This window comes from Natator depressus, chromosome 6, assembly GCF_965152275.1.
Source record: "Natator depressus isolate rNatDep1 chromosome 6, rNatDep2.hap1, whole genome shotgun sequence".
In the NCBI taxonomy this organism is placed as follows: Eukaryota; Metazoa; Chordata; order Testudines; family Cheloniidae; genus Natator; species Natator depressus.
This window is the reverse complement of record NC_134239.1, coordinates 57050978-57070348: the sequence shown is the minus strand read 5'-3', so window position 1 is coordinate 57070348 and position 19371 is coordinate 57050978. Positions and strand designations below refer to the sequence as shown.

Here is a 19371-nt window from a genome sequence, read left to right as displayed (position 1 = left end):
CCTCACTTCCCTCTGTGGAGAAGCAAGCTCCAGGAGCCGACATGCAGTTAGGCCAGCCTCATGGCAGGCTTGTACAAGGAGAGTTCTTGAGTTCAGGATTCAAGGCCAGCAGGGACAGACTATACCTCACTCATTGGGCTCATGCAAATCCCACCCACCTTCCACTGGACAGAACAAAGTTATCAGAATAGAGTCCACACTGGGCTAGGTACTGCACAAGCACAATCCCCAAACCTGCTTTATTAAGGACAGGAGCAAACAAAACAAAAAAACCACACACACAAAACCCACCCTGAATTGTAGAGTTCATCCCTAAAATCCGCAAGTGTCTCCCCCACCACCACCCAAAAAACCCCCTCATCATTCAGAAGCTGCAGCAGCTCAGCTTGACACTTACTTTGCATAGACAGGCCTGCACAGACTTGCTTCCTTCCTATGGAATTTTTGCTGAGAAGAGGAGAAAGACTTAAAACTATCTTTTGGTTGTTTTGGGGAGGGGGCAGGGGAGAAGGGGTGGAGATATTTTAATCTCTGTGGAGACAGATAGGCCATGACATCATGGAGGGAGGAGGGAGAGAAGAGAGAGAAGAGACAAGGAGGACTTTCCACTGTTGGGTTCCTGTTCACAAAATAAAAATAAAAGTTTGCTTAGCACCCCAGAAGAGGGAAGTAGTCTGACAACAGAGAACGGAAACCAAAGTCACGCACTAGTACATTTCTCAGAATTTAAACCTTTGATGAACTACAGCCTTCCCTTAAGACTTCTCATCAGCCTTTCCAGGGATCTGTAAGGGCTGGGAGCTCAAACTTACTGTCTTACTCCCTAGAGGTGTGTAGGAACCTTTCCTTGGCAATTTGAGCGAGGACTAAGCCATCAATTGCTGCAGAATTTGAACTATTAACACAGCGTCCCCCGCTCCCCACCCCTGAGTTCTATACATATGGTTAGAAAGAAAAGCTTGAAAATTTAGAGACCCTCCCTGCCCCCACCAACCCAGTATCACCTCTCTGAGCCTACAAACAGGTCAGTTTCATGGTTGTGACCAAAAAAGCCTGAGGGCAGAAAGGATGGGGACCCAAATAATACTGGTTCCATTCTACTGCTGCTGAGAAGCTTAAGGGCAGTAATCACTGGAATTATTCACAGAGGTCAAAACCACCCAACATTGGAGGCTATGGGAGAAGCAGGACAGTGGAGACCCTCTATCCAAGACTCTTGGAAATAAGGGAGGCAGGGAGAAGAAAAGGGCATTCTTTGTGCTCTGTGTTGGAGTTGTGGGGAAGAAGATAGGAGAGTTACGTAGGTGTAAGTTTAGCAGAACACTTACCAGACAGAGGCAGACATATGCCCCTGGATTTTGCTCAGACGGTCCATCATAGGGATAGGAAATCCCAGCACCCTGCCACTGGGATCCTCATGTTGTTCATCTGGACTTTGCTGGTGGACTCACCCTGGATTTTACTATAAAGCCTGCGGCTATTAGTTGCCTGATGCTTCTCAGGCCCTGGTCTTTTCCCCTACCTCATCAGAAGAAAAAGTAATGCATTTTTGTGACCTTCTCTAACTGCACTATAATCCAAGATCTCTAATACAGCGATCATCTAGATCAGACTACTGCCTATCCTTTCCATTGGTTTGATTTAAGGAGTCTTACCCACTCACACACGATGTTATGCTGTACCAGGTCATCTGTATATGGATGGTGGAAACACCACAACTCTAATGCGGCGGATCTGGAAGACCAGTTAAATTTGTCACACCTTTCACTGCTAAAAGCAAGCCATTTTTTATCTTAAGTACCCGAGGCTTTAGCTTACACTAAAGAACTGGCAAGCTCCAGATCTACGTATGGCTGGGTTTGGTGGCAGGGTGGAGGCATGAAGGGAAAGGACTCAAGAAGTGCACAAAGAGATGCTTGCAATTCAGCAGAAGTCTAAAGGGTATCTCTACACTGAAAAACAAAAACAAACAACCAGCACAGCAGGAAGTCTCAGAGGTCAGGCCAATAGACTTGGACTCATAGGGCTCATGCTCAGGAATTTCTACATTGCTATTTTAGTCCTGTGGCATGACTCAAGTTAGTTGACCTGGGCTCTGAGACTTGCTGCCCCGCGCGGGGGGTGTGTGTGTGTGTGATCCATGCAGTTTAGATGTACCCCAAGTCAGTTATGACTCAGTGCTCCAGTAAAGTATTTAGACCCTCATGCAGCCAGAGATGCCATATTTGCCAGGACAGTGGCCCTTGCTGTTTTAGTGACCTTACTGTATTTTTTCTTACAGAAAGTGTCACATTGTTAAGTGCATCGTCATATCCTTACTTCACTTTCCAGTGCTGAATTCATTCTATTTGCCTACAATTCCCTATGAAGTTTGCCAGACACAGTATTGCTCCCTTTCCATGCTGATCAGTTGGACTTTCTACAGTCCTTAGTAATAGCACTGAAATGCAGGTACCCTGCTCAAATGGACCTACTCCTATGAGGCTTTAAGCTCCATATGGATACCTTAGAGATTAGTAGAGACACTCCTTTATAGTGGCAACAGCCACCACATTCCTGGCTCTGCTCTTCAGTGTCAGCCCTGGACATGAATCCAACTCCATCAGAACTAGGATCACAACTTCCTGGAGAGAGTAGGAAGTCTAAGCCCAGTAGGCAGAACTCATACTACCTACCAGATACTATATGCAAGAGCCTCCTAGAAAGCCACGTGGCTGCAGTGCAAAATGGCCTTTCTTGCGTAAACAGAATAGCAAGGATGAGGGAAAGGAATGCATTGGCTGCACAGCTCTTTCAGCGGGGAGGCCCTGCCCTCATGTCAAGCTAGTTTAGTGGAAGCTTTTAGATAAACTTCAGAGATCCCAAATCTCCAGTATGATGGGACCCTGATATTAAAGGAACAATGTTGAAATCCACGAGCCACCAGATGGCTACCACCAAATCCAGTCTACATCTGTCATCACCACTTCCTTCCATCCATGAAGTTTAGTTTCCTGCTGTGGTCTCATAACAGTCCCATGAGATCAAGTGCAACAGGATTCATTGCACCCAAGCAAACTTCACAACCCTGTCACTAGCAGATAAGCCTGGCAGCAGCGGATACGAGCATAAGGACAGCAAGTCACAGAAACTGAGGCAAATGCTGTAGCATGACCCAATATCCTGAACTTTTGGAGTGCATCGTGCCTGATGCAGCCAGCAGTGTGCATTGTAAGGATATCAAATAAGTCACAGGTAAAGTTTGAGAGAAATATAGAGACCCTTCCTACTTAAAGGACCTGCCATTTCTAAAGAAGGGAAGTTGTCTTTATATTAATCACTTTAAAAATGGATGTCTGAGACACTCCCCTTCTTCCTGCTCAAGAACTGGTAGCCTCTCCCCCTTCCCTCCCCATAGGGTCTGTCCCATTACTATGAGTGGCACAGTCTGTTGACAGTTCCCCTACACATGATACATTAGAGTCTAGCCAGCCCCCCACCCCAATGTGCTGAGTGTTCCTGGGTGCCTCAATTTCATGTACAAAGCCACAGCATGTTTTAAATCAGGCATTTTAAGAGCCAGTCTCATTGGCATTTGCTATGGAAGCTACCTGAAATACCAGGACCCTGTGCAAGACAGCTTCTGCCACTGGAGGGGAAAAGCAGTCTCTTCCCTATCAGGCCTTATCAACCTCACAGCTACTGCTGCAGGTGTTTGTCCAGTGACAGCAAGGAGCAGTGCTATAGGAAGCAAGCCATTCAGCAAAGACTACAAAGGGAGTTACAGAAGCTGCAGTGAAACTACTTGATTTGTAGCCAAAGCGTTTGTTTAAATGAAGTGTTGCAATAAAAGTCTCATTAGAGAAGGCAAACACCAAACAATCCAGTCCCTTTGCTATACAAAGCCAGCTGGAAGAGAAGTTCCTACCATCCCTGCAAGGTCAGAAAGCCTTTCAGTTGCACCCAGCCTGGGACAGCCCCAGTGACAGGACTTAAGTGACATACGCAGGCGCTTTGCTCTCCCAGAGACTGCATGTGGTACAAGCAGATGATTCTACCAGATTTAACTGGAGTGACATGAGAATATTAGTCAATTACAGGCTTGCCAAGCCTTATACTGAACCCTGCCACCTACAGTTAGCGTCACTCCTCTCTCTGATCAAACACTGTCCTGAGAAAGCCAGACCATCACTCCAACCGACCTCTGCATCGGTATAAAGAGAACCATTCCGCTTGGCGTGAAGCAGTCCTGTCAGACATATGGGATAAGTTCTCCAGGAATTTGGCAGTTGCAGCAGAGAGTAAGTTTTAAAAGCTGGATCTGTTTCAGGGAGACTTTAGAGTCTCCCGATTTACATGCATATGGTGTCCTACTTATGCATTTGACAGTTTGGAAAATGGGTTAAGCTGAACCAAAAACAAGGCAGGCTGGGTGGCTTTTTCCAGTTACTGAAGTGTCTTATGTTCTTCAGTGATCACTGTGGTGCAAATTTAGAACACTCGCCTGAGAGGAGATAGCAGGAGCACAGGCTGGAAGGCTGCCCTTTGGGCTCTTTAAGGCTGCTATGTTCAGCACCTTTCATCAAAGGATCTCCAAATGCTTTACATATATTAACTACCCCTCAGCACCTAGGCAAGTACCCTCATTTTAGAAAGGAGTCAACAAAGGCAGGATAGTCCTGTAGTTAAGTTAGTAGACTTGGACTCAGGAGATGGGATGGGGGTGGTGTGTCTATTTTTAGCTCCATTACAAAATGATCTTGAGCACTCTTTGCATCAGTTCCCACCCCCTCAAAAAGGAAAAAATAGAATCCGTAAAATAGGATAAATACTTTCATGGGTCCTGTGAAGTACAAGAGTTGAATGTTTGATTCAGACATTAAGCTACGAAGGGGCTAAAAGTACGTAGGCACCCAAGTGGAGGGTCTGACTTCTCAGAGTACATTGGAGCAGCACTGTGAAATAAAACCCAGAAGTTCAACTCCTAGTCCCTACCCTGACCTCCACAACAGGGGAGGGCAAACGTTTTGGCCTGAGGGCCACATCTGGGTATGGAAATTGTATGGTGGGCCATGAACGCTCATGAAATTGGGGGTTGGGGTGTGGGAGGGGGTGAGAGGTCTGGTTGGGGGTGAGGGCTCTGAGGTGGGGTCAGAAATGAGGTGTTCAGGGTGCGGAAGGGGGCTCCGGCTGTGGGTGCGGGCTCTGGGGTGCAGGAGTGGGGGACTGAGGGGTTTGGAGGGCAATCAGGGGGTAAGGGGTGCAGGCTCCAGGTGACGCTTACTTCAAGCAGCTCCCAGAAGCAGTGGCATGTTCCCCCTCTGGCTCCTATGTGGAGGTGTGGCCAGGCAGCTCTGCGCACTGCCCCATCTGCAGGTGCCAAGCCTACAGCTCCCATTGGCCCCATTTGCTGGCCAATGTGAGCTGTGGGAGTGGCGCTTGGGGTGGAGGCAGCGTGCGGAGCCCCCTGGCTGCCGGTAAGCATAAGAGCCAGAGGTGGGATATGCCGCTGCTTCCAGGAGCTGCACAGAGCAAGCCCCTAACCCTGCTCCCCAGCAGGAGCTTGAGGGCCGGATTAAAACATCTGAAGGGCTGGATGCAGCCCCCAGGCTGTACTTTGCCCACCCCTGCTCTATAGGATATATCACCACCACCTTCAGCTGAAGGATGAACCACTGCAAGAAACTGCATCTTTGGCACATCTGTCTATTTGCTTAGTAGTATGCATGTATACGGCCCACCAGACAGCTCTGCATTGAGCTTCCAGGCACAGAAGGGGCAACTAAAATGCAGGAATGTGTGAGCTCTCCTTAGGTTGTCATTTGTTACAATGCCAGGACACTGGCTGAGAGGGAACTGTTCCAGCTCCAAGTTTCACACCATGTAGGTGATTTTATAAGCAAAAGCCTTATAGTGAAATTATTCCATCTTTAATGGAAGCAGAGAGCAATTATTGCACAAAACACCATTCCAGTTATTCAGTCAGAACAGTTAAGGCCTCCACTAAATTTAACAATCGGATGATAATTGTGCATCTGATATTCTAGTTATACGTGCTATAAAAAGCTGAGGGAATCAAAGGTCCCTTCAGGGCCCAAGAGTTACCAGATGTGCCAGGAAGGAATTACTTCTCCTCTTTACCCACACATAGCATTGCTCAGTGCATTAGGGAATTCTGTTTTGCCTTTCACTGCTGGATGCAACATAAGCCACTGCCACAAGGAGGATACCAGATTAGAATCAATATTCCCATCTACTTCACTCTGAAAGTAGAGTTTCAGAAGAGCCAAGACCATATGCTAGTTCCATTGTAGAACACCTGGTGTTTGGGATGCATGAATGATGAGACTTCAGAACCAATACCATCTTCAAGACCACTGGGGAGGGTGTCAAGGTACCTGTGACATGTCACTTCCCCTCGATATGAGATCCTGAACTTGATGCCATAAGAACCTGGTCATTCCAGGTATCCCCATTTTGAAAAGTGGGGATCTGTCAGGGGTGTAATAAGGAGCTGATTAAGCATTCCAAGGAGTTCTTGGAAACAGGGCTTGGCAGAGTTGACTCACCCACTTCAACAGAATTTGAGACTTCAACTCTCTAGGACCTCAAATTCTGGAAGCCCCTCCTGCCTGCTCATAGACACTCAATGGTAGGAAGTCTCCCTAAGGAACTACATGATCCCATTAAATTCTCTCATTTAAAGAGAGTGCCATGTAATCTCCCAACTGAGAGTAAGGGCCCAGCATCTGCAGGCAATATAGAACCAACACACCTGGATTCTGCAGCACTTTACATCTTCAGATAGCAGCACAAAGTTAGCTAACCAAATCAAGAAATAGTCAAGGACCAGGTCCCACTCTCAGTCAATTAGAAATGGGGAAGAGCTGTCAACAATGGCTAGATTAGGGTACAAGGTGTTTAAGAGATAACGTTTTAAAATCCTCACGTAGAGGCAGCAAATCTTAAAATGCATTGTGGCTCACTCAGTATGGGCCTATCAGCTAAATTGAAATTAATATATTTTATTTGCATCAGGGAAAATGTGGGGGAGTGAGTTAAAGTCACACCAAGTCACTCTTCCATTTAGATAAACCCCTTGTCTAGACTACAATTTGAGGTGTTATGTTCAACTATTGTCTACCTTGCCTTCTAGTACATGCTCATCAAGACACACTACTTTTAACATGTCCTGAAGATGGGTTAAGTTAGAGCCTAGCTCCCCCACAGGCAGTACCTCAACCAATTAACAGCCTTGTCTACACTAGGATTTAACATGTTAGATTACACCTTTTTTCCTACTAAGACAAGGCTCTTGACGGAGTTAGTGGCAGGTTAGCCAACATGTGCTACCATGAAATTCCAGCCTAGACAGAAAGCAAAATATGCCACTGTCCATCTAGTTTAGAGTTAATATAGGAGCAGAAACTCTAGTTAATTGACTGACAGCTAATTCAAATTAACACAACTTGTCATATGCTAACCTAGATACTCCACAAGTGTTTCCTCTAGGTGTGTTTTAATATGAGCACTCTGGTAATTAGCTAGTTAAAACGGGAGCAAGAACGCTAGTCTAGACAGACCCTTCTGTGTGGGCCTATAAAGAAAAAAGTCCTCATCCCTAACATAGGTGCTGGAACTATGGGTCCGGGGGGTGCTGCCGCACCCCCTGACTTAAAGTGGTTTCCATTGTATACAGGGTTTACAGTTTGGTTTAATGGCTCACAGCACCCTATAAAAACCATTCCAGCACCCTTGCCTACCAAGATGTGCTAGGACACAGGCCAACCCCTTTCACCTTCCATCCAGAATGGCTGTGGTCACATCCAGGCTCACTCTTCAGGAACCAGGAAGATGATCTTCCAAATAGTCAAACCAAGATGCTCAGTTACTCCATTTTACTCTAATGCATTCAGAGCTCATTCATTCAGGTTAGGGTTGCTAACCTTCCAGGAAATGCTTAAAAAAAAAAAACACAAACACACACGACATTACATCATGTTGGGAAAAAAAAAAATCTCCCAAAATAGCTTCAGAGTTGACAACCCTAATTCTGGTCTGTTCCTACAGTATCGCCCTTCCCCAGCGCATACCTCTGAGGTGGGAGTGCGGGGTAAAGGAGGAGACTAGCTGGAGCCATTTGACTTTTGCCACTTCTACATATGAGCAGGCAGCCACCACATCTGATTCTGCATCACATCAAGTGCTATGTCAGGATTGTTAATGAGAGGAGGGGATGGGGTGGCAGTTGCTTTGTGATGCCAAAAAGCGACTGAGGCTTGCTATTGAGGGCTGTGTCTGACCCACAGGGGCCCAGCATCTTGCTACTAGCCACCTCTCCAGCCCCCTTACCCATTCTGTAAGTGTCATGGCCCCAGACAGCCATTGTTCCACTCCCATTATTCACCCCACGCCCCTCCCGCAGATTCCCATTCAGCTCTCCCATCCAGGGCCCATTCTCACTAGCAGCAGTAAGAGACAGAAGGAATGGCCAGAAAGGCTGTACACTTTACCTTGTTTCATATGCAGTTAACCCCCTTCTAGACATGGACCATTATAAGATTAGCACTTGCTCTGTGCTGCACAGGACCTTCAATGAAGCCAGTTCCTGCCTCAAATAGCTTACAGTATAAGAGGCAGATCAGAACACCAACCGCACATCCCAGAAGGAGGAAAAACTTGGGAGTTCATAAGGGTTTTTCGTGGGCCTTTCAGAGAAAGTGTATTTAGGGAGGATCTTGAATGAAGGAAGAGGGTGGCAGCTTGATAGATTGATGGGGAGGGCCTATCCTATCCTACAGGGAAGGATGAGCTGGTCCCACTTAGCCCTCCCAAAAAAAAAAAAAAAAAAAAAAAAAAACCACACACAAACAAACACACACACACCACCACACAAACCAGCTTGCAACCCAATACAACTTGCATACCAACATTCATATCTGGATGGTCAGCTCTGCGAGGGTTAAGGATAGAAGGTCTTGGCTGCGGGGCAAGGCAGAGCACGTAAACCTTACAGAATTATTGCACAATTACAATGGTGAGGCTAGGGACTGGGCCCATCACCAGGTTCACACCCAGAGAATTCCATACCTATCTGATTTATAAACAAGCAGGGAAGTAGTTTCATAACTGCAGCAATTGACATGCATCTCCAGCTAGCCTGAGATATCAACAGTGAAACTGAGAACAGAGACTAGAGGCCACATTTCTCCCTGAAAACTGGCAAGTTTATAACAGTAATGCCACTGATGAAAACCCTTCTTGGTTCCTGGTTAACACACCTTGTGTGTAGCGTGCTGGGTGACCTCACTGATGGGAGTTACCCAAGAGTCCAATAATAGCTAAACCAGGAGATTCTCCACTTGCAGCACAGCACAAAGCCCAGCCAGCCAGCAGCATCTTAAACCCAGCCTATAGTCACTTTCTGTGTAAGCTTAGTACGAGGGTAGAGCCAACACACACACACCGTGCAGTTCAGCTTTTAAGTCACCTTTGACATCTCAGACACGCAAGTTTCTAGTCATCCATCAAACAATGAGGCAGGCATTATGGCTGAGGAATGTCTGTGTAAATCTAAACCCTAATGCAAATTAGCAGCCAACGTGGATCTTATCGAAGTTTGGGCATCCATGTTTAATGGGTTATTTCTATACCCTGCCCCCTATATAGCATAGGGCTGTACATTTGCTTATTTCTACCTGAACAGAAAAAAACATGGCCACTTACAAGATGCTCATATTTCTGAGCCCAGATTAGCAGAACTCCCCTGCAGCTGACAGGCTGTGTCTCTGATTTGCCCTAGCATATGGAAGTTTTTCCTCAGATCTCTATGCCACTCCACAGTGTTTGACCAAATGGAAACTAGCTCCTGGCAGAAGCTCACTAATAGACTGAATCCCCATGAAACACTACAAGATAGATTGCATTGCGAAGGTCTAAAATGCCCCTTGGTGCTCTCATTCTAGCCTGCATGAGAGCTACTGCGTCGCTGAATGCAAGATGGACATTCCAAAGGATTTAGCACAAAGGAACATGGTGCAGTTCAAGTCAGTCACACTCCATGACGGGTAACAGAGAGGGTTTCTGTATAGGCAGTTAAGGTATGGAAGCGAGGGGATGCAGTCAACAGCTGAGACAGCTTAAGTGAAGTTCCTGCTCAGGTATGTGGCTCCCCACAGTAGATTTACCTACTCCCCATCCCAAAACACCTTTAGCTTGCTCACAAGCCAGCCATCTAGGCTGCCAATTCACACAGTACATTCCAACTGCAGAAGAGATGGCAAGCTGCTCACCTGCTGCTCTGAAGTCACATATGCAAAGGATAGGTGACTTCCTTCAGCCCTGAATAGGGAAGCCTGTATCTCAATAGCTAATGATCCTCCTTTTACAGGACAGCCAGCAGCCCCGATATCCTTACATGCAAAGGCCAGACATGGTATTCTCCAGTTCTCAATCACAAACTGTCGTATTGGAACAAGTCAGTAATCTGTTCCATCCCCAACAGTGGCCACAGCCTTCACAAACAGGGATAAACCTCTAGCACACATGGTTGTGCAATGCTATATTGCAGAGTAGTTAGGAAATGTTTCTTCCTGACCCCAGCTGGTCACCTCTTTATGCTCTGACACATGAGCATGGATGGCCCTTGGAAGCTTTATTACAAGTTCTGTAATCCCTAATGAACTGGAACTTTCCAGCTGTTAGGCTTTATAGATACCAGATTTGCTATTTGCCTCAACATGGGGCAGCAAGTTTCACATGTTCAATACAAATATCATGTAACATTTTCTTTTGCTTAGTTCTAGTGTGGTTGTCTGAATTCTACAGGTCCTTCTGTAAATTGGAATATCCAGTTATTGTCTGTGCCTCCTCTTTCCCTAGGAAGGTACAAGACACTGAAGACTGTTTGCTTCTTCCCTCCTTTCTTTTGCCTTGAATTAGTTTCAACTATCCTCCTTAAGGGCTTTTCTATTTCTGCCATATCTGAGATGTGACTGAACTTGGACACAAGGTGAGGCTGCCCTTGGTTTATAGCATTTCCTATGTTGTTCTAAATCCCTGTCTTGACAACCTAATGTTTTATTGACTGACTGCCACTGCCCAGTAAGCAATCATCTTTGTAAACTGCCCACAGTAACCCCTCAGTCTTTCTTCTGGGAGATTATAGTGAATTCTGAAACCGTCAGTGTGCACAGGGTGTTCAAATCACTCTTCCCAGTATCTTGCATTACACTTATCATGCTGCCCAGTTTTAAGTCAGCCATTGTCTTTACAATCCTCCCTACTCTTGAGTATCCTATGCAGAGTATTAATCAGTTCTGCCAGTGCTACCCTACCCAGCCCCTGTTCCATGGTATATTGACCATCAGCCCTAACACAAGTGCCTGGGTGCCTCCACCATTAACTTCTTACCATGCTGAGACCTGCCCTTAAACATCTACTCTAGGCTTCTTCTTAATCTCATCGTTCAGGAGATATTTACAAGTTACCTGAAGAGCTGGAGGTTTAGATTTGTTGGACCCATATAATTAAACAAAGGTCTCCAAAGGGAAGACATTTCCTATAACTATCCCTCTAAACATCCATCTTTAATTATCATCTGATGGAGGAGTTCCCACTCCTGATAGCCCTAAATGAAAGGGGTAGGAGTCCACAGAATCCCCTCTTTCTTCTAGTTTTGTCAACTGGACTTTTACCCTTTAACACAGTGAATTAGGTAGAGGAGGAGCCAGTGGGCCAGGTTTATCCCCCACCTTTACATCTTTAATGAAGGCAATGTGTCTTACAAAGACTACATATCCCAACATACTGTGCTCTGGGGCAAGCCAGTGTAGGGGTAACATGCCATTTAGATGTGAACCTGTGGTCCTGATGAGATGCAAATGAAGAACTCTTTAAAGGCAGAGATAGGTCAAGGGTCTGTGGTAAGACACCTCATAAGCTTCTTACCAAAAACTAGATCTTTACATATTTAAAAGGAAGAGAAGAATGTGTTAGCCGAGTGAAAGCTGAGGGTCCATGCAAAAACCTAGACGCAAGCCTATCACCACCTGTCCCACAGACATATTTACAGACCATTCCAACAACGCCTTCTGTGGGACTAATCTGCTCCAGGAGTAGTTTGAATACCCCTTCCCCCCACTTTAGTCTCAGATTTATTTACAGATCCTCCTCTTTTAAAGCTTCACACTTTGATGGACCCCACAGAAGCACAGGAAGGGAGCAGGATATAAAATGCCTGCCAAGCCTGAGACTGTTGTGAAGCAGGCCAGAATTTAGGCCATGTCTCTAAGTTACACAGCTTGCAGCAGTGCAGTTGTACTGATACAGCTGCGCCGCTGCAGCGTGTCTGGTGAAGATGCTCTATGCCAACAGGAGAGGGCTCTCCTATCAGCATAAAAATCCCACCTCCATGAGTGGCAGAAGCTATGTTGGTGGGAGAAGCTCTCCCGCCAACATAGCGCTGTGCACACACAAGCGCTTATGTCAGTGTAATTTATGTCGCTTGGGAGATGGAATATTCACCCCCCTGAGCGACATAAGTTTTACTGACATAGGCTGTAGCGTTGATATAACTTTAGAGCTCCTCTGTGACACATGCCTCAAGCTCTGTCCCCAATTCAAGCATCTTCACAGCAAGGAGGAGGAGGAGAAGCTAGTGTCAAGCTAAGAACTCCACATGAAGTTCAGTCACACTGTATGAAGTCTTAGAACGAAAGGAGGAAGCACCCAGAGAAGAGGAGCAGATGCAAGCACCTGGATATTGAGCTTTGAAGAGGCCCTGGTAGGGCATCTCAGCACATGCAGGTGCAACAGGTTATGTTGCACCTGCCTGTGCTGAGAGACCAAACAAAGTGGCATGCTAACTGGAATAAGGACAGTCCAGATGAGCTGCATCGTTAAAGCTGTGAAGTCTTCACAAGGGAGGAGACTCCAGGCAATTGTGTAGGGCTAGCCCTATGGAGGAAGCTTTCTCCAAGCACAAAGCTTTCATCTCAGTCTGTCACATATATGGGTATGAAACTGAGTGAATGCCTCAGGCATCCGCCCAGCTGCCTTCACCCCATACTGAGAGGAGCAGGTTCCCTAGCCCCAGCCTCAGTTTCACACTAATAACTCAGACTCACAGCACTGTGCACTCACACACAGAAGCAGGAAGTGTTTAGAGACCTTGTCATACACACAGCCCTGGCTGTTCTTCCCAGGAACTGCTGCTGGTCAGCACAATAGAGAAGATCAACCAAAGTCAAGTTGGGGTCTGGACTAAACCAGCTGGGTTAAGTGGAACTGTTCTTTAGTCCAAAAGACTTCTCCCCCATAGAGGAAATTACACATGTGCTATTGATAACAGAAGAGGAAGCAAGAGAAAAAGCCATCCACTTCCATTAAATGGGGACTGTCCCTAAATCTTGATCTTGGCTTTCAGGGTGACTACCAGTGCTTTGGGGGGGTGGGGGGGGGTTTACACATCCCAATGTCATCAAGCATCAAGGTACCTCAGGAACACAAATCTCATGTTTTTAATAGAAGGGCTGGAACTCTTGCTCCAAGTGAGACACTTGGTACCAGACCCCTATATCAGTTTGTGCCTGTGCAGGAATGGCAATGATATTCCAGTGAGTTGTTCCAACCAAATCTAGTATCCTGTGCTTGGGACACCCACAACAGTGCCACCTGGAAGTGTCCCAGAGCACAACCAAACCAATTTGCTTCCTTTTCCACAGGTCCATGTCCCATCAGCGTCTGCATGTACAGTGCTTGTTCAGCCATCCTATAAAGCAGCAAGGATCTGTCACCTTTGCAACCAGCTTGTCATCAGATACTTATATACACCAATATGTGCAACACCAGCCCATTACTGGGACTGCAAAGTTGTCATTGAAACACTAGCCTCCTCTCCACAGTTCTTTGCAATACTATTTCTGCCATGGAAGTTGTGGCATTATAAAATAGATCAATCTCGCTAGTCTGTAGGAATCTAGCCACAAGTTTCTGACTTTCAGAGTTCTGAGAAGGCATGTGAGCATGAGTATTGCATACTAATCCAGTTTCACTGAATCATCAGACTCCAGTATCAGAGATTGAAGAAAAGCAGCATCCTCTCCCCCCCCCCCTCCCCTCAAGACAGAGGCAGCCTGGGGAGATGGTAGTATCCCAAAGTGCGAGTCCTATGTAGAGAGGAATTGTCACATATCCCAGGATTGTGAAGCCTTCCTACAGTCCCAGACTTGCACTTGTGCAGAATCCACATGTGCAGCCAATCAGGCTGTGTTCTCAGAAGCTACACAGGGTCAGACCTGTTCAGTACTTGAATGGGAGATGTCCAAAAGAACCCGTGGTTCTGCAAGTGGCAGCATTGGTGATTCTGTAATGGGCACTCTTGGACCGAAGTCACTACTGTGATAGTGCCCCAGTGTTGTGGGCAAGGGACAGAGCCCCAGCTGCCAAAATCCCAAGCTCTGTCCCTGAGTTAAAAGAAAGATTCAAAGATATATCTTGTAAAGTCTCCAATATTCCAAAGGCCTGTAGAAGAATTTTGTGTATCCAAGAACTCCTCTAGTTCACCAACAGAAGTTGGTCCAATAAAAGACATTACCCCACCCATCTTGTCTCTGAAAACCATGGGAACAAAGGACAAAATATACAGGGGCTGCTCTTTTTTCAAACTACCATTTGTTTAAAGTGAAGTTGCCACAGAGTTCCCAAAGTCGTGCAGAATCCAGTGGCCTTGCAGTGGGATTTAGATGTAACTCCCATGAGTCCTCTCTCAGACTGTAACAGACTCATCACAACTCCTAGGGCAAAGTGGATCATTCACAGCCAACATCTATATATTGAACTACAATGGATGCTCTCAGCCATTACCATTAGCAACATCCTTTTTAGATGCAACAGGCTGGACCATTTCTGGAATTTGTCATATTCAGTACAAGTCTCTGCAGATCCTGTTAGGACATTGAACAGCATTAGAGCCCCATTATCAAGGCAACAAAGCCACCCAAGTACCACTAGTGTATAATTGTGGCACACTTATGCCCCGGAAGACTCCAAGGCAAGGCAAATATATTTTAAAAGGGTCAGGAATAACTATACTGAGCCAAGAAAAAAAAAAAGTGGCCTGTGGAGCTCTCAGCTGCAGGACACTAAGGCAATTTTAAAAAAATTGCACCACAGTTCCACACAAAAAGAAGGATCAGACATTCACTTGAACAAAGGCAGCATGTGCAGCAATACAGGCAGGATAACGTACAGCTTCTTAAGCCATATGCTGATCACCAAATAGGGTCAGAAAAAACCTACCAACTATTTAAGTTCCTGCATGATTTCCACTGTGAGGTATCTGGGTAGCTAAACAGATAGTTATGCCAAAAAAGTAGCGTACGCATCCCCTGCCTTAGTGATAACTAAAAGCCTGAAAGAACAGGTGATCCTTGCAGTCTAAAAGGCATAGTTTAAGACTAGGGCAAGCGGTGGGTCATCATAAGGAGAAAGTTCAAAAAGCAAACTTCCTCAAAGAATGTCCTGCCACTGGTCCTGGACAGTTGCGGAGCATCCCAGCAGATTTTAACCACTGTGATAGGACACAGATGTCATCTCTAAAATCAAAGGGTCCCAGACTACTTGGTATCCTACAGTTACCTTCCTCTGAAGCATTCAGCACCAAATAAATTGGGTAGTCTCTAAGGTGCCACAAGTACTCCTTTTCTTTTAGCACTAACACTGAAAATTACAGTTGAAAAAGCTTAGATGGACCACTAGGTCAAGGTTTCCATTGCACTTTAGACTGAAGCCACTGTGGTATATACAGTAGAACCTCAGAGTTCCAAACACCAGAGTTCCAAACTTACCAGTCAGCCACACACCTCATTTGGAACTGGACGTACACAATCAGGCAGCAGCAGAGACAAAAAATGCAAATATAGTACAGTACTGTGTTAAATGTGAACGACTAAAAAAATAATAATAAAGATAAAGGGAAGCAGCATTTTTCTTCTGCCTAGTAGTTTCAAAGCTGTATTAAGTCAATGTTCAGTTGTAAACTTTTGAAAGAACCACCATAATGTTTTGTTCAGAGTTACAAACTTTTCAGCATTACGAACCACCTCCATTCCTGAGGGAGTCTGCAACTCTGAGGTTACACAGTGTTGTAGGGTACTCTGCGAGGCAGCAGAATACAGTAGCATCACTGAACAGCAAGGCAACAATGCCACTTTATACAGCTCTAGCAAGACTACATCTGGCATACAGTATTCAGTTCTGGGCACCACATTACAAGATATTGACACAAGTTAGAGTTTAGAAAAGATCAGGCCAAAGAGCAATCAGGAAGCTGTGGAGGGAATGACATATGGGGAACAAGTGAGCTAGCTTGGTAAGAAACAATTAACAAGACTGGCTGGTGGAAGAAACACCATGATAATCACCTGTGTTAGCAAAGAGGCAAACATCAAGAAGGGAGAGAGATTAGAGGGCTCTGTACCCCAGGAAGCAAGATTAGGCTGAACAACAATCACAGGCGACAGGCTGATGGGAGGAGCCTCAGGTGATATCCTTACACCAGATTGCACAAGGCACTCTGAACTATTGGGAGCAATCCTGCACTGGTAGTAAAAATGGGACTTTTCCCAACTCTAGCTTCTGGAATAAGCTGGCATGGCTGAATGAGATCGGAGCACCTGCCTCCACCACAGCTAAGGCCTAGTAACTTGGCAGCAGCTGCTGCATTCCAGCAGGAGAAACCCTCCTGGAGCAGCTACAAGTCCACCTTCATTCAGGGCAGTCCTTTGCCATTACAGTGCCATCGCTACCTTGAGTTTAAACCCACACCAGGAACAACAGCTTTTAATGAAGCCAGCATGGCAAAGTAAAGGCAGCTCCCAGCAGACGCAGCTGTTTGGCCAAGCTCAGACAGAAGTGTTCTGAAGTAAATAACCTTCTTAAGGAAGAGTCCTCTGTGGCAGGTCAAATTAGCTCCATTTACTAAACGTTAGCGAGAGGTTATTTATATATAGATCTAGCATTGCAATGGTACCCGCTTGCACCGAAAGACAAACTCCATTAAACGCAGATCTTTTAAAGTTTTCCTCCAAAACAGGCAGCTGAAGAAAGAGCCATAATCGCTGCTGGCTAGTTGCCGCCTCGGACAGCTCAAGCCCCTCCAGGCTGGGATCGCTCGTTCCCACTGGCAGCCCCTAGTGCGCTCTCGGGCCCTGCGAAGTAAATGGCCCACGGGCTGGATTCTAGCCGGAGGGGCTGCCCTCCGTGCAAGGGGTGCCAGAGAAGTACGCCACAGTCCCCAGGCACAGGGCCCCCGCCTTCTCAGACAGGCGGGCTGTCCACGGGGTTTTCTGGTCCTCCGCTTTCTCTGGAAAGTTCATACGGAGTTTCCCACCACTCAGCTTGTGAAAGCCTCGATACGCTTCGGTCCAATCTCGCCCACTGGGAAAGTCCCCCTCGCTCCGGGAGGCAGGCGCAACTGCAGCCCCAGTGACACACACACACAGACACGCGGGGATTGTGCTAGGGAATCTCCCAAGCTGGAGGGGGGGAGGAAAGAGATCCCACCGAGCTGATTTACAACACCAGCAGCTCCTTCCACGAAATGCCCATCGCGTTTGGCCCCAGATCAAGAGAAAACAAACCAGCCCTGCTACTCGCTACGGGTCTCAATGCCTCCACTTGGCGGGGGGAGGAGGAGGGCACAGCCCACCGCTCTCCAACCCCTCCACGGGAGGGGGGCAAACTCTGCTTAGGGGCAGAGACCCCACCCCCCGGGAAATCTGGGGTCTCCTGGAGCATCAGCAACCCCCCCCTTTGGGGGCCCCAGCAGGATTGTCAGTAGTACAAGCCGGAGAGGTCGCTGAACGCATCGGGGAGACCCGGCGCTCCTGCCCCATTTACATTCGGCCACGGGGCCCGGACACCCCACTTCACGGCCGTTAAGGAGCCGGAGCCGCTGGGGAGCGTTGAGAAACCCCGGGAAGAGCTCCGTGCCCCGGGGGCAGGTACCCCCACCCCCACCCAGCTGCAGACCCCTCTCCCCATCTCGCCCGCCCTGGACTCTCTCGGTCACTTTCCCGGGAAGTTTCCAAAGCGCGGCCCCTTTCCCAGCTCTCCCCCAGCTCCGCAGCGGCTCTGCCCAGGCCCGGGAGCGAGCGAGCGGCGCCTGCTGGGGGGCGGGGAAGGGCGCCGCGCTCTCACCTGCAGCTGGGACCGAGCGACGCGTAACAGGGTCCTTCCCCTCGCCGAGACGCAGTCGATGTGGCTACTGGCTTGCCCCGGCTGCTTTCAGTTCCTCGGACCAGGAGGAGTCAGCTGCAACCGCCAACCCCGGGGGCAGGTCGGAGACGCCGCCTCACCCCTTTAACCCTTCCCCGTCCCAGCCCAGGCTGGAGCCAAGCCAGCCAACCCAGTGGCTTCGGGCAGCTGCGCGTCGACTGCGAACCCGCTTTAACCCTTCCCTCCCCCAGCGGCTTTCGGCGCTGATCAGGGCTCAGCCAGCTCGGCCCGGTTCAGTGCGCGGGTCCTTTCCTGCCGTGCCACGCTGTGCCTTGAAGGGCAGGAATCCCTGCCCCCAGAACGCGCAGTCACCCGGCTGCCTTTGGAGTGTGATCCCTAGTAAAAGGGGCTGCTGGGCTGTGGGTCTGGGCGCCCTTAGCATGAAGATTTCTGGAGGGGGGCGGCGGGGGAATTGCTATACAGGGGCAGCCTGCTGCTCTCTCTTTCCAGTACTGCCAATCCCAAGCATTCAAACCTCCTGGGTCAGGCCCCCAAGATTATGAAACTGGTTTAAAAATCAGGAGGTTGTACTTACATACCTAGCTACATAATTGGGATTGTTTTGATTTGTCTTAGAGGGCACTGGCTTCAGGTTTTCAGGCTTTTCACTGCAATCCTGAGGGCTAGAAACTTACTTTAAAAAAAAAAAAAAAAGAAAGGTTGGGGAGGAAAGCTGGGATTTTCACTTCATCACATGCCTCCAGGAGCTGGGGCTTTAAGATAAACGCCAATCCTTTGAAGACTTGTGATAAAGTCACAAGAGTTGGCACCATAGCTTTTCTTTCTCTCTCTCTCTCTCTTTAGTGAAGGTATTTTATCCTTTTTAATAATTACCAGAAATATATCTTTTCTCCTTTGCCTTATACCTCATCATCTTTTCTGTCACATTGATACCAGAGACATTCCTCTCTGGGTTTGCTTTGTGTCTGCTACTTCCGACCTCTACAGCTGATTCTACAGCTACATCTACACTACAGACTTCTGCAGGTATAGCTATGTCGATTAAGGGCGTGGATGATCCCTGACTGACCACAGCTAAGCCTGCACAAGTCCCTAGTATAGATTACCAGTTCAGCTTCTTTCACACCTGGGGGGTGGTTTTAATGTACCGTA

General features: G+C 47.4%; 1 protein-coding gene across 1 annotated transcript in view; it reads right to left on the bottom strand.

Moving 5' to 3' along the window:
• The window catches only part of CD82 (CD82 molecule), a 63906-nt gene extending 45563 nt beyond the window's left edge, over positions 1 to 18343 (bottom strand). The window contains exon 1 of the mRNA XM_074955317.1: positions 18181 to 18343. The gene's annotated coding sequence lies outside the window, so the exon portion shown is untranslated. The remainder of the gene's footprint in view (positions 1 to 18180) is intronic.
• Between the last annotated feature and the right edge of the window lie 1028 nt (positions 18344 to 19371).